Source organism: Emys orbicularis, chromosome 19 (assembly GCF_028017835.1).
Source record: "Emys orbicularis isolate rEmyOrb1 chromosome 19, rEmyOrb1.hap1, whole genome shotgun sequence".
NCBI classification, from domain to species: domain Eukaryota; kingdom Metazoa; phylum Chordata; order Testudines; family Emydidae; genus Emys; species Emys orbicularis.
Window position 1 is genome coordinate 9497877 of NC_088701.1, and position 20479 is coordinate 9518355.

Genomic DNA, 20479 nt, shown 5'->3' on the forward strand with positions numbered 1-20479 from the left:
ATGAGGCCTCTCAGGAGGATACAAAAGATATGTCCTTATGGACATAAACTGCTCCTGCATGGGCTCCTACCCTGCGCCTAACTCTGCCTGGGAACGAAAAGCAAATAACTCTCCCTCTGTTGGTTGTACCACTACCTCCTCTTGAACGAGTAAAACAATGGAAAGTCAATACCTTTCTCCTGCTGTCTCGGGGTTGGTCCAGGCATCATCTTTACATTTACATATTGTAAGGGAAAATGTATGCACACGCTTACCTGAAGTTCCATACCCTGGATTGGGCTCATTCATGCTCAGCTGGTGACACTGGCTAAACTGAGGTAGAGTCTCAAACTGGTCCTGGTTTGTGGCATAGCTGGACCCCTCTCCCCCCAGTACTTCTCCTCCTTGCTGTTTAAGGCAGGGTTCTCTGCCTTGGGCTCCTCAGAGGTATCCAGGTGGCTGGTGGGGTCTCTGCCAAGTATGTCATGCAGCTTGGTGTAAAGGCAACTGGTCTGGCCTTGTGGTATGCCTTCCACGATACCTTCAGTTTCACATGTCACTGCTGCTGATCCCTGTTGTACTCCTTCATCTGCATCACCTGTGCAATCATTTCGTAGCTGTCCACATTTCTGTGGCTGGTCCACAGCTGTGCCTGTACAGCCTCTTCTCCCCTCAGGCCCAGTAGATCCAATACTTCCTGTCTACTCCAAGCAGGAAAGTGTCTAGTATACAGAGCCGGCATGGTTGGTTGGGCAGTTGCACACAACAAAGGAGAGCTTCTAGATGTGCTTACTGAGGTGCACTATCAGCAGGAATCCTAGTTTTCTGTGATAACTCAAAATTATCCGATGATAAAAACATAAAAATCCAGGGCTTTGGAGCGGAGCCCAGAGCAGCTCCGGAGCAGTGGAGCTGCAGGTTTTTGCCTGGAGCTGGAGCGGAACCGGAGCACAGCTCCAAAGCCCTGTAGTTTTTCTGTAATTAAAATGAAATGCTGAACTTTAGTTTCCCTAGCCATAATATATATAGGTATCAGTTGAACACAATGTTTTACTGATATATTTACAATTTTTGGGCTGACAGACCAAGCCCCGCCGCCTGGGGCTGGCAACCCGAGCCCCGCCTATTCTGCTGATTGGATAATCAAAAATTCCGTTACTCTGGCCCCAATCCCAATTAGATTGGATAATCGGAGTTCCATAGTATATGTTTTTAGAAATGTGAAAACTAAAGATTCTCCGTAAAAATGCAAATTCCACGTTTTTCGGTGGCAAACGGATTTCTAGGATCTCTGGCATTTTAAAAAATATGTGGAGATTTTAACAGGTAAGGGAGTATCTTCCGATCTTGATGCTTGGGCAGTGGAGTTCACAAATGTGACCAAGAGCAGTCACTGTTGGGCATTGTGTGACAACTGCTGGAGGATCGAAAACCTACCTATGAGAGGAGACTCAAAGAGCTTGCCTTGTTTAGCCTAAGCAAAAGAAGGCTGAGGGGAGATATGATTGCTCTCTATAAATACGTCAGAGGGATAAATACCCGAGGGGAGAGGAGTTACTTTAGCACCAATGTGGACACAAAAACGAATGGATGTAAACTGGCCATCAGCAAGTTTAAGCTTGAAATTAGGCGAAGGTTTCTAACCCTAACCATAGAGGAGTGAAATTCTGGAAAAGCCTTCCAAGGGAAGCAGTGGGGGCAAAAACCTAACTGACTTCAAGACTGAGCTTGATAAGTTTACGGAGGGGATGGGATGATGGGACTGCCTCCAATGGCATGTGGCCCATCTGCGACTGCCAGAAGCAAAAATCCCCAGCAGCTGGAGATGGGACATTAGATGAGGAGGGCTCTGAGCTTCTACAGAGAATTCTTTCCCAGGTATCTTCCTGGATGATCATGCTCATATTTGGGGTCAGGAAGGAATTTTTCCCCAGGCAGAGACCCCGGGAGTTTTCGCCTTCCTCTGCTGCACGGGTCACTTACGGGTTTAAACTAGTGTAAATGGCGAATTCTCTGTAACTTGAAGTCTTAAAACCATGATTTGAGAACTTCAGTAACTCAGCCAGAGTTATGGGGTTTATTTCAGGAGTGGATGGGTAAGGTAGTGTGGCCTGCAATGTGCAGGAGGTCAGACTAGATGATCATGACCATCCCCTCTGACCTTAAAGTCTATGACATATGTCATGCAGCATCTACACTCACTGTCAACCTCAGTAGATCGACCATGGCTCAGTGCAATTTAGGGAGGTGGTTTTACTGCATCACCGCAATGGGGCGCTTACGTTCGCCAAATACCATTTTATGCACAAATAGATCAACCCAAGATGATTTACATCAGCCTAACTTTGTAGTGTTGACCCGGCCTAAGTTACTGTAAAGTGATTGATGGTGGCTGAGGCAAGAACTCTTTGTGATAGATAGGAGTTCTGAGTATAGTTTTCATTTGAAAGCTCCCCACGGGTTTGGTTAGAGCAGTGGTGCCTAACCTTATAACACAGGAGGGCCACATAAACCTACACACAACCTTGTGTGGGCCAAACAGATTTTACATCCTTGTTTAAATGAAAATGATGTAAATATGACGACAAAACTCTAATGAATCAGCCGTTAGTATATTGTGTTGAAGCAGGCCACGGGCCTTATGAAATCTAGTGGGCTGTTTATGGCCCGTGGGTCATAGGTTGAGCATCCCTGGGTTAGAGTAATCAGTAAAGTTCAGTGATTAGAAGTAAGAGGCATGAAAAAGCTTATCAAAGCTTTGCATTTATCCTATAATAGTACCTGTAAATATGCACTTTATGTACCAGCATTGTTGGATTTTTCCAGGTTCTAAACTGATATTTCTCTCTCTGATTTCCACAGGATTATTATAAGATTATTAAAACTCCTATGGACATGGGAACAATAAGGAAACGTTTGGAGAATAACTACTACTGGAATGCTCAAGAATGTATCCAGGACTTTAATACAATGTTTACAAATTGTTACATCTACAATAAGGTATATGACTATGAATTTGGGCCTGCCAAACGAATGTACTGTAATCATTGCACCACTTCAGAACTGCATGTGGTTGGTTCAGATGTTACTACTTATAACAATCCTTAAATGTAACTGAATCCAGATTAACAGTTAGTTTCTTGAGAACTGTGGATACTAATAATTTGATAGCCGTTTAGGCCCCTCTTGCCTTTATGCAATGAAAAGACAAGACAGACCTATCTTCCTGATATTCTCTCAGATGAGTTAATAGTGGATATTGGCATTTAAATATCTATGGTTAAGAGGCCGGAGACTGCTGGGGGGTGAGGCTACATGCTTGGTGGTAGGAAGGAGGTGAGAAGTGGAATGCTGCAATGAATCCTTTGGGCCCAGTTGTGTTCTTACTATAGTGCTATGCGATTCCCCTTGCACAGTGTGCACTGTTCTGCATACCATTTTACAGGGGGGCTATCAAGGAATTGAAAAAGATACAGAGAGCAGAAAAGATCTCTAGGGTGGCAGGGAGTGGGGTGTTTATAATTGAGGATAGGTCGGGAAAAGAATTGATTTATGCTTCTAAAACTGAAATAGGGGACATGGCTGAGTTGTGAAACTATGAGGTAGAGAGAAGATGGAGGCCACCAAACTGTTGGAGAAGGTAATAGTCTTAAGAACAAGGAGCTGTGAACGGGATCTGGGACTAAGTGTTAAGACACGCTTCCTTAGAGTGAGTTATTAACTTGTAGGTTCCATAGGCAGCGAAGAAGCTGTGTGACCCCCACAGGATTTTGTTCATTTGTTCAAAGATCTAGTGTGATCCTCCCACTACACTACACTTCCCTTCCTCCTCTTGCCCTTAGTACACACTCCTCCTCCTCCTCCCCCATCATTGGCACCAAGACTTCCTGCCTCCTCTCCTCTTCCTGCCCAAGTGCCCCATCCGCTCTTGTCTTCTAACCTCCCTTACATCTGCTCTCACCCTTTTCTCACTCTTATCATCCTCTCTTTCATCACATTCCTTTTCCCTTACAATGCAAGCATGTTTAGGCCTCCCTATCTTCCCCCTCAGACCATGGTCCAATCTCTCTTCTCACCTTCATCTCCAAACTCATTAAACATTCTATCTGCAACTGCTGTTTGGAGTTTTTCTTCCAGTTCTGTTGTTAACCCTCCAAACTGGCTTCTGCCCTCTACACTTCACTGAAATTGCACAGTAAAGTCTCTAATGACCTTTCCATGGCCAAAACTCAGTTTCTGTACTCTTTCTTTATCCTCCTTGACCTCTCGGCAGCTTTAGACACCATCAACCACTCCTTACGTCTTGAAATTTTCCCCTTTGTTGGCTTTTCATGATTCTGTCTTCTCATGGTTCTTTTTTCCTCAGACTGCTCGTTCATATTTTCTTCTGCTGTTGTGTCCCTCAAGGCTTCCTCCTAGGGCTTTCTCTTTTTCTCCCTCAACACTCTAGGCATTCTATCTGCAAACATGGTTTTAGTGATGATCTTTATGCTCATGACTCACAATCTTACCTCTCCACTGATATATTATCTCTTTTTATCCAGTCTAGTATCTCAACCTGTTTTTCTGACATCTCTTCATGGAAGTCCAGTCATCATCTTAACCTTAACATGGCCAAAACTCAGTTCTTGATCTTTCCTTTCAAGCCCTCCACAGTCCCTCTTCCTCCCAGGCACTCAGGCCCATAACCTGGGTGTAAGCTTTTGACTCTGCCCTGTCACTGGACCCACACATTCAGTCATGGGTGGTGGGTGGAGGGCCCCCCCCCCAAGCCTTGGGTGGTGGGTGGAGACCCTCTTCTCTCCCCCGCCCCCCAAAGCCTTGGGTTGGCCGAAGCTGTGCCGTGCTTCCCCCTCCCCGGACCCAACCCGCCCAGGGGAAAAGTGTCTGATATGCCCCATGCAAGTTCCAGAGCAGCTGAGGAGGTGGTATGTGCCTCCTCAGGCGCCCTGGAACCTGCATGGGGCATAATAAAGCAAAAACTTCGCTGCCAAACCCTGCAACCAGGAGTCCGGCAGCCCGGGCTGGCATGCAGAGCTTCCCTGGCCTATTATATCCTCCACCCATGAATTCAGTTCTTTTTTTAAATATTGCTGTTTTCTTGCACATCTTTAAAATATGACCTCTGTCCACACAGCCAAAACTTTCACCCAAGCCCTCATCATTCATGTCTTGACAACTGCAGTCTCCCCTCTTCTGCCCTTAACTGCTGCTGCCTGCTTCCATGAGGAGCTGCTGCTAAAATGATCATCTTGGCTTGTTGCTCTGACGATATCAGCTCTTGTTGATTCCTCACGTTGACACCACCTTCACCTGTGCATCACATACAGGTTTCTTGTCTTCATCTTTAAGGATGTTCCTAACTTAGCCCCATCCATACCAAACTCATCTAGTAATATTATCAGCATATTCATAAAATATCAGGGTTGGAAGGGACCTCAGGAGGTCATGTAGTCCAACTCCCTGTTCAAAGCAGGACCAATCCCCAACTAAATCATCCCAGCCAGGGCTGTCAAGCCTGAACTTAAAAACATCTAAGGAAGGAGATTCCACCACGTCCCTAGTAACCCATTCCAGTGCTTCACTGCCCTCCTAGTGAAAAAGTTTTCCTAATATCCCCTCTGCAACTTGAGACCATTACTCCTTGTTCTGTCATCTGGTACCACTGAGAACAGTCTAGTCCATCCTCTTTGGAACCCCCTTTCAGGTAGTTGAAAGCAGCTATCAAATCCCCCCTCATTCTTCTCTTCTGCAGACTAAACAATCGCAGTTCCCTCAGCCTCTCCTCATAAGTCATATGCTTCAGCCCCCTAATCATTTTTGTTGCCCTCCGCTGGACTCTTTCCAATTTTTCTTGGCAACAAGGGCACACTGTTGACTCATATCCAGGTTTTCGTTTACTGTAACCCCTAGATCCTTTTCTGCAGAACTGCTGCCTAGCCACTCTGTCCCTAGTCTGGAGCAGTGCATGGGATTCTTCGGTCCTAAGTGCAGGACTCTACACTTGTCCTTGTTGAACCTCATCAAATTTCTTTTGGCCCAGTCCTCTGATTTGTCTCGCTCCCTCTGTATCCTATCCCTACCTTCCAGCATATCTACCAGTCCTCCCAGTTTAGTGTCATCTACAGACTTGCTGAGGGTGCAATCCACGCCATCCTCCAGATCATTAATGAAGATATTGAACAAAACCGGCCCCAGGACCGACCCTTGGGGCACTCCACTTGATACTGGCTGCCAACTACACCTGGAGCCATTGATCACTATTCGTTGAGCCCGACGATTTAGCCAGCTTTCTATCCACCTTATAGTCCATTCATCCAGCCCATACTTCTTTAACTTGCTGGCAAGAATACTGTGGGAGACAGTGTCAAAAACTTTGCTAAAGTCAAGGAATAACACGTCCACTGCTTTCCCCTCATCCACAGAGCCAGTTATCTCATCATAGAAGGCAATTAGGTTAGTTAGGCATGACTTGCCCTTGGTGAATCCATGCTGACTGTTCCTGATCACTTTCCTCTCCTCTAAGTGCTTCAGAATTGATGCTTTGAGGACCTGCTCCTTGATTTTTCCATGGACTGAGGTGAGGCTGACCGGCCTGTAGTTCCCCGGATCCTCCTCCTCCCCTTTTTAAAAGATGGGCACTACATTAGCCTTCTTCCAATCATCCGGGACCTCCTCCGATCGCCATGAGTTTTCAAAGATAATGGCCAGTGGCTCTGCAATCACATCCGCCAATTCCTTTAGCAGTGTATCCGGCCCCATGGACTTGTGCTCATCCAGCTTTTCTAAATAGTCCTGAACCACTTCTTTCTCCACAGAGGGCTGGTCACCTCCTCCCCATAGTGTGCTGCTCAGTGCAGTAGTCTGGGAGCTGACCTTTTTCGTGAAGACCGAGGCAAAAAAAGCATAGAGTACATTAGCTTTTTCCACATACTCTGTCACTAGATTGCCTCCCCCATTCAGTAAGGGGCCCACACTTTCCTTGACCACCTTCTTGTTGCTAACATACCTGTAGAAACCCTTCTTGTTATTCTTAACATACCTTGCTAGCTGCAACTCCAAGTGTGATTTGGCCTTCCTGATTTCACTCTTGCATGCCTTAGCGATATTTTTATACTCCTCCCTGGTCATTTGTCCAATCTTCCACTTCTTGTAAGCTTCTTTTTTGTGTTTAAGATCAGCAAGGATTTCACTGTTAAGCCAAGCTGGTCGCCTGCCATATTTGCTATTCTTTCTATACATCGGGATGGTTTGTTCCTGCAACCTCAATAAGGATTCTTTAAAATACAGTCAGCTCCCCAGGACTCCTTTCCCCCTCATGTTGTTCTCCCAGGGGATCCTGCCCATCAGTTCCCTGAGGGAGTCAAAGTCTGCTTTTCTGAAGTCCAGGGTCCTTATTCTGCTGTTCTTCTTTCTTCCTTCTGTCAGGATCCTGAACTCGACCATCTCATGGTCACTGCCTCCCAGGTTCCCATCCACTTTGCTTCCCCTACAAATTCTTCCCTGTTTGTGAGAAGCAGGTCAAGAAGAGCTCTGCCCCTAGTTGGTTCCTCCAGCACTTGCACCAGGAAATTGTCTCCTACACTTTCCAAAAACTTCCTGGATTGTCTGTGCATCACTGTATTGCTCTCCCAGCAGATATCAGGGTGATTGAAGTCCCCCATGAGAACCAGGGCCTGTGATCTAGTAACTTCTGTTAGTTGCCGGAAGAAAGCCTCGTCCACCTCATCCCCCTGGTCTGGTGGTCTATAGCAGATTACCTTCACGACATCACCCTTGTTGCTCACACTTCTAAACTTAATCCAGAGACTCTCCGGTTTTTCTGCAGTTTCATACCGGAGCTCTGAGCAGTCATACTGCTCTCTTACATACAATGCAACTCCCCCACCTTTTCTGCCCTGCCTGTCCTTCCTGAACAGTTTATATCCATCCATGACAGTACTCCAGTCATGTGAGTTATCCCACCAAGTCTCTGTTATTCCAATCACATCATAGTTCCTTGACTGTGCCAGGACTTCCAGTTCTCCCTGCTTGTTTCCCAGGTTTCTTGCATTTGTGTATAGGCACTTATGATAACTCGCTGATCGTCCTGCTTTCTCAGTTTGAGGCAGGAGTCCTCCCCTCTTGCACTCTCCTGCTCGTGCTTCCTCCCGGTATCCCATTTCCCCACTTACTTCAGGGCTTTGGTCTCCTTCCCCCGGTGAACCTAGTTTAAAGCCCTCCTCACTAGGTTAGCCAGCCTGCTTGCGAAGATGCTGTTCCCTCTCTTAGTTAGGTGGAGCCCGTCTCTGCCTAGCAATCCTTTTTCTTGGAACACCATCCCATGGTCAAAGAATCCAAAGCCTTCTCTCTGACACCACCTGCGTAGCCATTTGTTGACTTCTACGATTCAACAATCTCTACATGGGCCTTTTCCTTCCACAGGGAGGATGGACGAGAACACCACTTGCACCTCAAATTCCTTTATGCTTCTTCCCAGAGCCACGTAGTCTGCAGTGATCTGCTCAAGGTCATTCTTGGTAGTATCATTGGTGCCCACGTGGAGAAGCAGGAAGAGGTAGTGATCCGAGGGCTTGATGAGTCTCGGCAGTCTCTCTGTCACATCGTGAATCCTAGCTCCTGGCAAGCAGCAGACCTCTCAGTTTTCTCGGTCAGGGCGGCAGATAGATGACTCAGTCCCCCTTAGGAGGAAGTCCCCGACCCCCCCCCACCCCGCCTCCTTCTCTTGGGAGTGGTTGTGGAACCTCCGTCCGTAGGACAGTGCATCTCATGCCTTCTAATCTGTGGAGTCTCCTTCTGCTCCCTTCCCTTGGATGTATCATCTAGTCCACTCTCTGCATTAGTACCTGTGGAGAGAACATGAAAACGGTTGCTCACCTGTATCTGCATTGCTGGTACATGGATGCTCCTCTTTCTTCTTCCGGAGGTCACATGCTGCCAATTTTCTTCACCGTCCTTCTGTCCCCACTGTGCAGCCTGCTCTGATTCTTCAGAATGTTGTGCCCGCAGAAGCATATCCTGACCTTTGTCCAGGAAATCTTTGTTTTCTCTTATGCAGTGCAGTGTTGATACTTGTTTCTCCAGTCCTTGAACCTTCTCTTTCAGTATGGAGACCAGCTTGCACTTTGTACAGACAAAGTCGCTTCTGTCCTGTGGAAGAAAGATAAACAGCTGATGTGCCATGATCACTCACCATCCATATTACCTCCCTTCTAAGAGCTTCCTTAGCTGTTGCAGTAACTACTCAGAGAAGCCTGCAAGATGAAAGCCTCAGTGGGCTCTCCCCAGGTGAACTGCCAGTCAAACTTCCTCTGTTAGCCTCTCCGCTGTTCACCACTCAGCTGGTTCGCAACTGGCTTCCTTTTTTATAATGACCCTTTCCTTCTCACTGCCAGAATTCCCAGCCTTTGCTGCCCACCAGTCAGCTTCTTCCTTAAACATCTCTATGCTTTCTCCCATAATTCCCCTTATGAGTGGGTAAAATTCCCTGATAAAATCCAAAGAGCCATTGCCATATTGTCCTTCAGATCCCTCCTTAACACACACCTGCCATGATGCCTACAAAATGCAGCCTGCTGATCATACCACTAGCAGGTGACAAACTGGGATTATTCCACTTCCTTTCTTTTCCCACTCCCTACTTCTGTTTCCAGTTGAGAAACCAAATTACAGTGCAGCAACAAAGCTGTTCTTCACCATACTCATTTGTCTGTACGTTGTATTCACATCTCTCTACCCATCATCTGTTTGTGCTGTCTTTAGAATGTAAGCCCTTCAGTGCAAGGATAATGTATCTCTCTTTTCTGTTTGTTCAGCATCCAGTGTCGTTGGGCCATAGGCCTTTGGATATGATCATAATATAAATACCACTACTATTACTCCTAATGTAAACATTTAAAAAAGAAACATTAGAGGAACCACTTGGTTGGGATCCAGAAGTATTAGAGCAGAGGTCCCCAAAGTGTGGGGTGAGCTCCCCTAAGGGGTGTGGATGACTGTCTGGGGGGGGGCAGGGTGGGGCCTGGGCCAGCCCCCACGGGGGCAGGGAGGGAGTGCCATCCAGCCCCTGACTGTCCCCAGCTCTGCTCTGCTCCGCCCCCTAGCTACATCCCCAGTTCCCAGCCCCACATGTGTGCCTGGCCCCATCCCCAGCCTTGGCCGGTGGCCCCAGCTCCATTCCCAGGCTGAGGCTGAGGCTGGGGGCAAGGCCTGGAGTGGAGCCACACCCAACCGTGGGCCTGGATGCCGGCCCCCATCCCAGCCCAGCTGCGGCTCTGCTCCTGCCCCACCCTGAGTCTCGCTGTCCGTGTCTCCCCCATGCCGCATCCCCACTCCCAGCCCCGGTTCAGGGAGGTACTGGGGGGTGGGGGGAAGACACGGGGTAAGGGGGATGTGATCCTCAAAAGTTTGGGGATCGCTGTATTAGAGTGCAGGATAGGATAGGTGGGTGAAAGATGTATGATGTCTGTACGGAAATGGTTTTGTTGCATTTTCAATCTTGGTTATGACTAAACTCAACATTAAAGGGAGAAAAAGACGGAGCAAAATCCTAAATGTGGCATTAATTTTCTAGGTTACAATCTCATGCAAAGCTTGCTTCGAAAGTGTGTGCCAGGCCTAATTTATTTTATCTATCGTTAATCCAGCCAGGGGATGACATAGTCTTAATGGCAGAAGCTCTAGAAAAGCTTTTTCTGCAGAAAATCTCTGAAATGACTGAGGAAGAAACTGAAATTGTAATAGTCCAGGCAAAAGGAAGAGGACGTGGGAGGAAGGAAGCAGGTAAAGTACTTTACTGACCCCTCTTGAGTTCAGTCCTTGTTCTTGTTCAGGGGTACCCTCTAGTGCCCACTGGTTGCAGGGTCCATGCAATTTGAATAAAATAGCAAAAAATTAACAGCCACCCTCATGTAATCGTCAAACTACAAGTCACAACATACAGTGCTTAATCTTAATTTCAGCTGCTTATCTACATTGGATATCTGAGCTGTTGACAGCGAATGGATATGGGCCACGTTTTAGAACTCCCTTGACCATGTTTGCCTTTGGGCATCCTGCTTATGCAGTAGAACCATACTAATATGTACACATTATAATTAGCACAAGTAAATGGTTCTCTCCTTACTTTTCAGTGAAGTTTAAAAGATGAGAACTATAGGAGTGAAATCTTATTACTGTCACTTCATTATATTTACTAAATATACTATCAGTACATTGTGAAGGCCCATAAAAGTAAATTACAGTAGTCAAACAAGCAGAGTATGTTGTATTATACCATTTCCCTGAGCTTTACTGTGTTTTCATGTAACAGCTAATTTGGTTAATTAAGTCATCATGGCAAATAGCAGGTTCTACTGTAATTAGGAAAGGATTAGTAACTGAAGGGAAACTGATTCTCAAAAGTCTAACGTTACTTGCATGTTTGTTTTGGTGACACCTACATAACCCTTCAAGAATATTAAGGTTTAGATGTAACCATGCTCCTAATGCAAAAAGCATCTGAAAACAGGAGCAACAAGCAGAATAAAGCACTGAAGTCGTTTTTGCACCTAAGAGGCATCCATATTGGTGACAGCTTTTAATTTTGATAGATCTATCTACTGGGTGGGTTTTCCAAGGTTATGTATATACAACATATTTTTATTGCATTTTGTAATAATCTGCCATCATTTGAAAAAGTGTTTCTGCTACCTTTGAGATGAAATGCTCTTCACTGAAGATAAATTCAGCTTTGTGTAGACAGCTTACACAAGGCATGTGCCCCACTGAATTATCACTCATGCTCTATTTTGAGGGCTAAACTGATGCATTGGCTTTGTGTGGATCTTTGCATGGTGGGGTTTTCAGCCTGAATGCTTTATACTTTGTTTATTTAAAGGTGAACTACATCACATTGAAGGATATTTAAAATTACTATCAGTAAAACTATGCATGTAAACTTACGTTCGATATTTGTATTGTGTGCTTACATCTCAAGCCTACACATTTTTAATAATTTAGGTTTTTTGGAGCTTGGTTCATAGATTCATAGTCTTAAGGCTGGAAGGGGCCATTGTGATCTAGGACTGACCTCCTGTATATTGCAGGACATAGGACATCTCTACATTAATTCAGATTTGAATAAAACCAATCCAACCTTGATTTAAAAATTTCCAGAGAGACTCAACAACAGCCCTTGGTGAGATGTTCCAATGGTAGATCTAAGTATGTTGACTTCAGCTACCTTATTCACTTAGATCGATTTCCCCCCACACCCAGTGTAGACCAGGGCTGAGTTAAATAAATTGAGCTCCTTGAGCCTTTACCTATTTAACCTCTCCAAATTTTTCAACGTCCTGGAATTGTGGACACCAGAACTGGATATAGTATTCCAATAGCAGTTGCAACAGTGCCAAAGTCTGAGGCAATATAATATCATACTTTTAAATTTAAAAAATCAAGTTAGTTTGACAAGATCTTTTTTATATGAATCATGTCTAATTGGCATTACCCTCCTTTAATTCTTTATTAATCAAGTCCCGTAGCAGCTGCTCCATTATTTTGCCCAGGCTCAGTGTCAGTCGGAGAGGCCTATAGTTACTTGAGTCATCCTGTGTATCCTTTCTAAATACTGGCACAACCTTAGCTTGGTTTCTTTCCTCTGTAACTTCTCCACTATTCCAAGACTTATTGAAAATCATGTTGAGTGCAGCAAGCTCCTCAGCTTGCTCTTTTAAAACCCTTGGAGGCAAGTTACCCAGAGCTGCTGATTTTAAAAATGTCTGACTTCAGTAGCTGCTGTTTAATGTGCTTCTTAGTTACTGTTGGAATGGAAAGTGTTTCATCATCATCTTATGTTGTGAATTCATCTGGCTCTTTCCCAAAAGCAGAACAGAAATAAATGACACGGTATTCTTGCCAGCAAGTTAAAGTAGTATGGGTGGGATGAATGGACTGTAAGGTGGATAGAAAGCTGGCTAGATCGTCGGGCTCAACGTGTAGTGATCAATGGCTCCATGTCTAGTTGGCAGCCGGTATCAAGCGGAGTGCCCCAAGGGTCGGTCCTGGGGCTGGTTTTGTTCAGTATCTTCATTAATGATGGTATGGACTGCACCCTCAGCAAGTTTGCAGATGACACTAAACTGGGAGGAGTGGTAGAGACATTGGAGGGTAGGGATAGGATACAGAGGGACCTAGACAAATTAGAGGATTGGGCCAAAAGAAATTTGATGAGGTTCAACAAGGACAAGTGCAGAGTCCTGCACTTAGGACGGAAGAATCCCATGCACTGCTACAGACTAGGGACTGAATGGCTAAGCAGCAGTTCTGCAGAAAAGGACCTAGGGGTTACAGTGGCTGAGAAGCTGGATATGAGTCAACAGTGTGCCTTTATTGCCAAGAAGGCTAACGGCATTTTGGGCTGTATAAGTAGGGGCATTGCCAGCAGATCGAGGGACGTGATCACTCCCCTCTATTCGACACTGGTGAGGCCTCATCTGGAGTACTGTGTCCAATTTTGGGCCCCACGCTACAAGAAGGCTGTGGGAAAAATTGGAAAGAGTCCAGCGGAGGGCAACAAAAATGATTAGGAGGCTGGAGCACATGACTTATGAGGAGAGGCTGAGGGAACTGGGATTGTTTAGTCTCCAGAAGAGAAGAATGAGGGGGGATTTGATAGCTGCTTTCAACTACCTGAAAGGGGGTTCCAAAGAGGATGGATCTAGACTGTTCTCAGTGGTACCAGATGACAGAACAAGGAGTAATGGTCTCAAATTACAGTGGGGGAGGTTTAGGTTGGATCTTAGGAAAAACTTTTTCACTAGTAGGGTGGTAAAGCACTGGAATGGGTTACCTAGGGAGGTGGTGGAATCTCCTTCCTTAGAGGTTTTTAAGGTCAGGCTTGACAAAGCCCTGGCTGGGATGATTTAGTTGGGGATTGGTCCTGCTTTGAGCAGGGGGTTGGACTACATGACCTCCTGAGGTCCCTTCCAACCCTGATATTCTGTGAATCTATGATTCTGCCATATTATTATTGACAACTCTACCATTTCCATCAAGTAATGGACTAATAGCATTGTTATGATTCCTTTTGTTCTTAATATAATGTAAAAACTTTTTATTCTTAACTCTGCTGACCATAGATTTCTCTGTATACTTTTGCTTCCCTTATCAATTTTCTATATTTTCTACCTTCTAATTTATATATATTGCAATCAACTTCCCCTCTTTTCATTTGTTTTCATGGAGATCTCTCTCTCTCTCTCTCTCTCTCTCTCTCTCTCTCTCTCTGTGTGTGTGAGAGAGAATTATTTTATAGTTGCTTTCACTTCCCCTTGGCTTGGCTGGTCTTTTATTCAGTGTTCTCCATTGTTAACCATCTTTCTCAGTTGTGACTTTTTGAGCATTTAGTTAAAAGTTCTTACACAGTTCCCAATTATCATTTACGTTTTTGTGTGTAAATGCTTTCTTCCAGCTGATTTGACTGAGTTATCTTCATCTTTGTGAAATTAGCCTTTTAAAACATTACTTATCTATATTACTGGCTTGGACATTATTAACAAATGCGATCAAATCATAATCACTTGCATCTCTGAATGTTTTAGTTCTGTGACTAATTCTTCATTTGTCAAGGGGAGGTCTACTCTAGATTTTTCCCCATATTGGATGCATCATTTTTTGAGTTAGGAAATTGTCATTTATAGTTTTAAAAATTCTGAGGATGTTTTAATACTGGCAGCATGAGACCCTCGAGCATGTGTCATTCAAATTGAAGTCCTCCCCAAGTTATAGGTAGGTCTTTTAAGGATACAGCCATCCTGTTCTCCATTGTGATTTGGTGGTCTGTAACAGCCACCAGCTAATACCCCATCTTGTGCCTTAATCTGTTAGAGAACATTGATCCATAAGCTTTCAAGATCACTTGCTTTTGACTTCTCAGTAACTCGGAAGCAGGCAGTGCTGGTTTTGACAGAATGCCAATCTCCACCCCCTTTTGTCCACTTAGGGCAGGTCTTCACTACCCGCCGGATCGGGTAGTGAAGACGTGATAAAATCAATCCCCGATCACGCTCCCCATCGACTCCGGAACTCCAGCTCGCGAGAGGTGGAATCGGAGTTGACGGGGGAGCGGGAGCGGTCGACTCGCCGCCGTCCTCACGGCCAGGTAAGTCAACCTATTCGCGTAGCTGAAGTTGCGTATCTTAGGTCGACCCCCCCACTAGTGTAGACCTGGGCTTAGTCTTTCCTAAATAGCTACTTATAACCATTAGTTTTAACATTCCAATCATGCTAATTTTCCCACTGGGTTTCAGTGATATGAACAAGTGAGATGATACACTTGTAAATGAGCAATTCCATTTCTACTTTTTTTATTACCCAGGCTCCTGGCATTGATGTATAGGCAATTATAGCATTTCTTCTGTTCACATCCCTTTGTTCCTTGATTCCTTTTGTTTTCAACATCATTTGTTCCCTGCTTTCATCCTCCCCTTTTGTTAGTTTAATGCCCACCTGACTAGTCTAGCCAGTCTGTCCCCTAGAAGATTGGTTCCTGTTCTCCTGGGATGAAGGCCATCCAAGCTATACAGCCCCCTCTCTCCATAGAAAGTAGACTAGTGTTCCATAAAACATTGCTCTGCACTGGTTTAGTTCAGGCCCAAAGCTCTTGCTCAACAAATGTTTTTTTACATCTCTTGTATGTTGTATTTGAAAATAGGTTTTAATTAGCATCTTTGTGGGTTTGACCACCACCTTGCTGAAAGGTTACTCTTCTAACACCAGTAGTATAGGATCCTAGTGGAGAAAATGGCTTACTGGTTTCTATCATCTTTATAAGCAGATTTAACAATGACTTCACTGTGTAGTCACTAGTCTTTGGTTTAACTGATAAATAAGATAGTTCATGTGATAAGCTGTGGAGGATGGGAAGCTTACTGCAGGTGTTGAGGAAGAACCTTTCTGCAAACAGAGTGTACTTGGACAGCTGTCTTCTGTATTTAAGTTTCCAATAGGATAATGTTCACTAGCTCACCCTCTGCTTGATCTTGCAGTGAAGTTATAATGTCATATTTGTGACATTAGTGTGTTGGCATCACTTCAGGGTTCCCTGATACCAATTCAGTATTACAGTGGGTGTGCCCTCTGGGGAAATGTACCTTCAAATAAGCCTCTCATTAGCCTAGTAAACTGTGCCAACTACTAGTGGGTGTGTCAGGAATAGCCACGAGGAGTGGAATCTGCCAGAAGCCTCAAGAACTGAGCATCTCTTTGACCTGCATCTTGTAGTATACGAATCCTTCCTGCAATCTGGATATGTTCAGTTAGCTGCTGGTGTCTGGGATAAGCCACAGCACAATTCTCACTGTTCTAAGTTTGTGATTATGAAGAATGGACTTTGTTTTATAAATTAATGTTTTTGGTTGAGATTAAAAAAATAAAGCTGTAACAGGACACTTTAGAGACCAACCTGTAGAATTCAGGTAGGGAGAGAGGCAGACTGTAAAAGAGGGGGAGAGAGAGGAGGAGGGGGAGGGAGAGAGAGAGTGTGTGTGTGTGTTCCACAGCATGAAGTTCTCCAGTGTGTAGATTGAGTCTTATATTACCAGAATCCCAAATGTAGCCAGCAGAAGTTTTGAAAGCATATATTCTTCTTCTAGAAGTGTCCCTGTGGGTGTTCCGCTTTAGGTGTCTTGATGCCATGTGCTTTTAATCAGAGATTTGTGGTAGCAGTGCCTGGTTGGGCCATGCACACGGTGTAGCCATCTCGCGCCCTGCCAAGCGGTTACATTAGTGGTGTGCAGCCAACCCCCCAGTTCCTTCTCTACCACTTTTGGCTTGAGTCGGAGTGACCAGCAGCACCCTCTCTTACCTCAGATAAGCTTAATAGTTCATAGTTGTTCCTGATAGTGTTAGCTTAGTTGTAGTTAGCTGCCCCATCCCCTTCATATTTAATATTCTACTTTTTCATTTTAAAAAAAATTATATTTTTCACCTTTCCTCTTTTACCCCTGCCTCCCTTGTCAGCTATTGCCTTAAAAAAAAAAAGGGGGGGGGGAATGGAGAAACAGGGATAAACCCTGTTTTTCTTTCCAAGGACTTGTTCTTTCAAGCATGTCCAGCGCACCTGGCTTTAAACACTGCCTGATTTGCAGACTTTCCATACTGGTCTCTAACTGCTATGCACAGTGTCCGCTTGCCTTGGCAAGACACACATTACCCAAAAGTGTCTGCACTGCAGAAAACTGACAGCCTGGACAAGGAAGGCCAGGGATCTCCAATTGAAGCTCCTTATGATGAAGAAATCCCTCAGACTGGCCTCCAAGCCCGAGTCCAGGACGCTTCCTGGCCAACGGGCGGCAGCATCTGACGGGGTCTGCTTCAACAGCGGCTGCTAAGGAGCCTGCTTCTAGAAAGGATACCAAAAAGCCACACTCATCCCCACACCGAGAATTGCCTAAAAGAAAGTGATCTCCAAATGAAAAATCTGCCCCGGTATTGATGGCACCAAGAGCGCACCGGGAACGTCCGGTACTGAGACTTTCCGAGGAGCTAAAGACCCTATGTGGGCAAGCTCTAATAGAGGTTCACACAGTAAAGTCAAGCCTCCCAGCTTGGCACCTACGCAGCAGAAGAAAACCTCTGCACCAAGCAGTACAATGGCGCCATCTGCTGTACCTATGAAGCACAGCTCTGTCATCTGCACCGACAGCTTCAACTCTTATTCCTGGTCAGTGCACGTCCCTGGCACCGAGTGTCACAGTTCCGCAGCAATTGGGCGTGTGGACCTGAAAGTGGCCTCAACACTTGAATCTCCTCTACTCGGTACGGACATTACCCCATCTAGACCAGGACCAAGCCTGTTACTCCCTGTGGATCAGCCCCTTCTATCTTCAGTGATGAGGAAGAAGAGGATGAGGCAGTAATATACACTTCATCACTAAACATCTACAGACATGCAGGGCTGGTATGGTCAACCATGGGCACTGCCCCTATACCATTCCCACCAAACTGGCCATACTGGGATCCACGGGTAATGTATAGGGCCCAAAACCTCAGGCCCCCTATCCCGTCTAGGTCCATAGTAGCATGGTCCTCTTTGCCATCTGTCCCAGCACCCTCAGAGACACAAGAGGAAGAGACCCAGGAGCCTGAGGACACAACTGAAGGTGACACTTTGCTGCCCACTCACATCTCATTCTTCTCTCCTCCTCCCCCCCTTCCCCCAAACTACAGGGGATGATTTTATATCTTTTCAAGACCTCTTCAAAAGCACAACTACCAGAGACTTAACACAAGCTCACGGACATACTCCAGGCATCCCCAGCAGCAAAGATAGCCCTGCCAATTCATGATGCTATCAGGGAGCCTGTAAAAATAACCTGGCAGACACCTTCTACAGCCCCTCCCTCGTGTAAGCGGTCTGATAAACAGTATTACATGACAGCAAAAGGCGCTGAGTTTTTATTCACTCACCCCGCACCAAACTCTCTGGTGGTGGGTACGGTCAACCAAAGGGGAAAACAACACCAGTCCAGAACGACCCCATATAATAAGGATTAGAAAAGGCTAGATCTCTTCGAATGGAAAGCCTACTCCTCCGCCACACTCCAGTTCCACATAGCTGATTTTGCGGCCCTACTGGCAAAATACACACACAGTCGGTTTGCTAAAATGTCAGAATTTATTGAAAGTTTGCCTGATGACAAAAAAGAGCAATATAAGGCAAACATTTCTGAGGGGTATCTCATCGCCAGGATGGCTCTACAGGCCTCTCTTGACTCTGCAGACACAGCAGCATGGTCCATTGCTACATCTATGGTCATGCACCATGCATCCTGGCTCCATCTTTCTGGGTTCCCAAGGGAGGTCCAAGCAACTGTTGAGGACTTGCCCTTTGAAGATCAAAAATTATTCACAGACAAAACCGGTGTGTCTCTACGCACCCGAGGGTGACCTTAAAAGCCCTGGATATCTTCATATCTGCAAATAAGAAACAGTAGGTTTTACAACCAGAGATTCCGGTCTCTGCCATACTTTCGACCACAAAGACAGTACAATCAATGGCATAAACAAAAATGGAACAGACGTCGGCAGAACCAAGATCAACCTTTGACGTCTCAACCATCCACCTCCAGACAATCATTTTGAAGGTGTGATCGAGGGCACGAGACCACCACACTCTGATTCCGAAACCAGATATGGTGCCCCACCCATTTGGAGACCGTCTGTCACCATGCTACCCAGTCTGGAACACCATCATGACAGACAAATGAGTTTTAGAGATTATCCAGAAGTGCTACTCCATCCTCTTTTTATTTCTATCCCACCCCTCTTCCCCGTCCCTCTTCAGGGACCCCTCTCACGAGCACCTGTTGTAACAGGAAATAAATCACTTCGTACAATTAGGTGCCATAGAACCTGTACCATCAGAACACGGGGAGAGGTTTTTATTCCCATTACGTTCTAACTCAGAAAAAGACTGGCAGGTGGAAACCCATCCTGGATTTACAAAAACTCAACAAATTTATGAGAACACAACATTTCAAAGTGGTGACTCTAATGTCAGAATTATTGTGGTTAGAGAAAGGACACTGGCTTTTGGCCCCCGACCTCCAGAACGCTTATTTTCATATTACCATTCACCCGACACTCAGAAGATTCCTGAGATTCAGCCTAGGGAAACAGCATTTTCAAAACAGAGTACTACCCTTCGGCCTTTCCACTGCTTTTCCTAGCTTTTTAGTCTGAGGGCTTTGCGTTTCAGTGATGAGGCCGCTGTAAATTGGTTTGCCAAGCTCCGCATCCAATAAGAAGAATGGTTGGGTTAGTGGTGGTTGTACTTGAGACATCTTAACTGTTACACAATGCCACGGTTTTGTGTTGAAATTGTAGCTATAATTTATAAGTGACTAAATTTGGCCACAGCTTTTTTCCTCAATAAATTGAATCTGTGGACACATCCCTGCTTACTGAAGTCATGCACATGCTGCTGCATGTCCTGCTAAAGAGTTTCCAGTGCTTTGCTGAAAGAGCAATACTGGGAAATGGCAGCCAAAATATAGATACAGTAGAACTTCAGAGTTATGAACACCTCGGGAATGGAGGTGGTTCGGAACTCTGAACAAAGCATTATGGTGGTTCTTTCAAAAGTTTACAACTGAGCATTGAGTTAATACAGTTTTGAAACTTTATTATGCAGAAGAAAAATGCTGTTTTTAACCATCTTAATTTAAATGAAAGAAGCAGAGAAACAGTTTCTTTACCTTTGTCAAATCTTTTTTTAAACTTTCCCTTTTTTGGTAGTTTACGTTTAACACAGTGCTTTACTGTATTTGCCTTTCTTTTTTTGGTCTCTGCTACTGCCTGATTGCGTGCTTCCAGTTCCAAATGGGGTGTGTGGGTGACTGGTGTGTTCATAACTCTGAGGTTCTACTGTATTTGCTGGCCTACACTGTGATCTCTTAATTTCAGGTTGCTATCCTAGTTAGAACTTCTGCAAGCTAAAAATCAGTCATTTTTTGCT

General features: G+C 45.2%; 1 pseudogene; it reads left to right on the top strand.

The window, feature by feature from the left end:
• LOC135892053 (bromodomain-containing protein 4-like) overlaps positions 1-20479 on the top strand; it is a 146521-nt pseudogene that overhangs the window by 37901 nt on the left and 88141 nt on the right.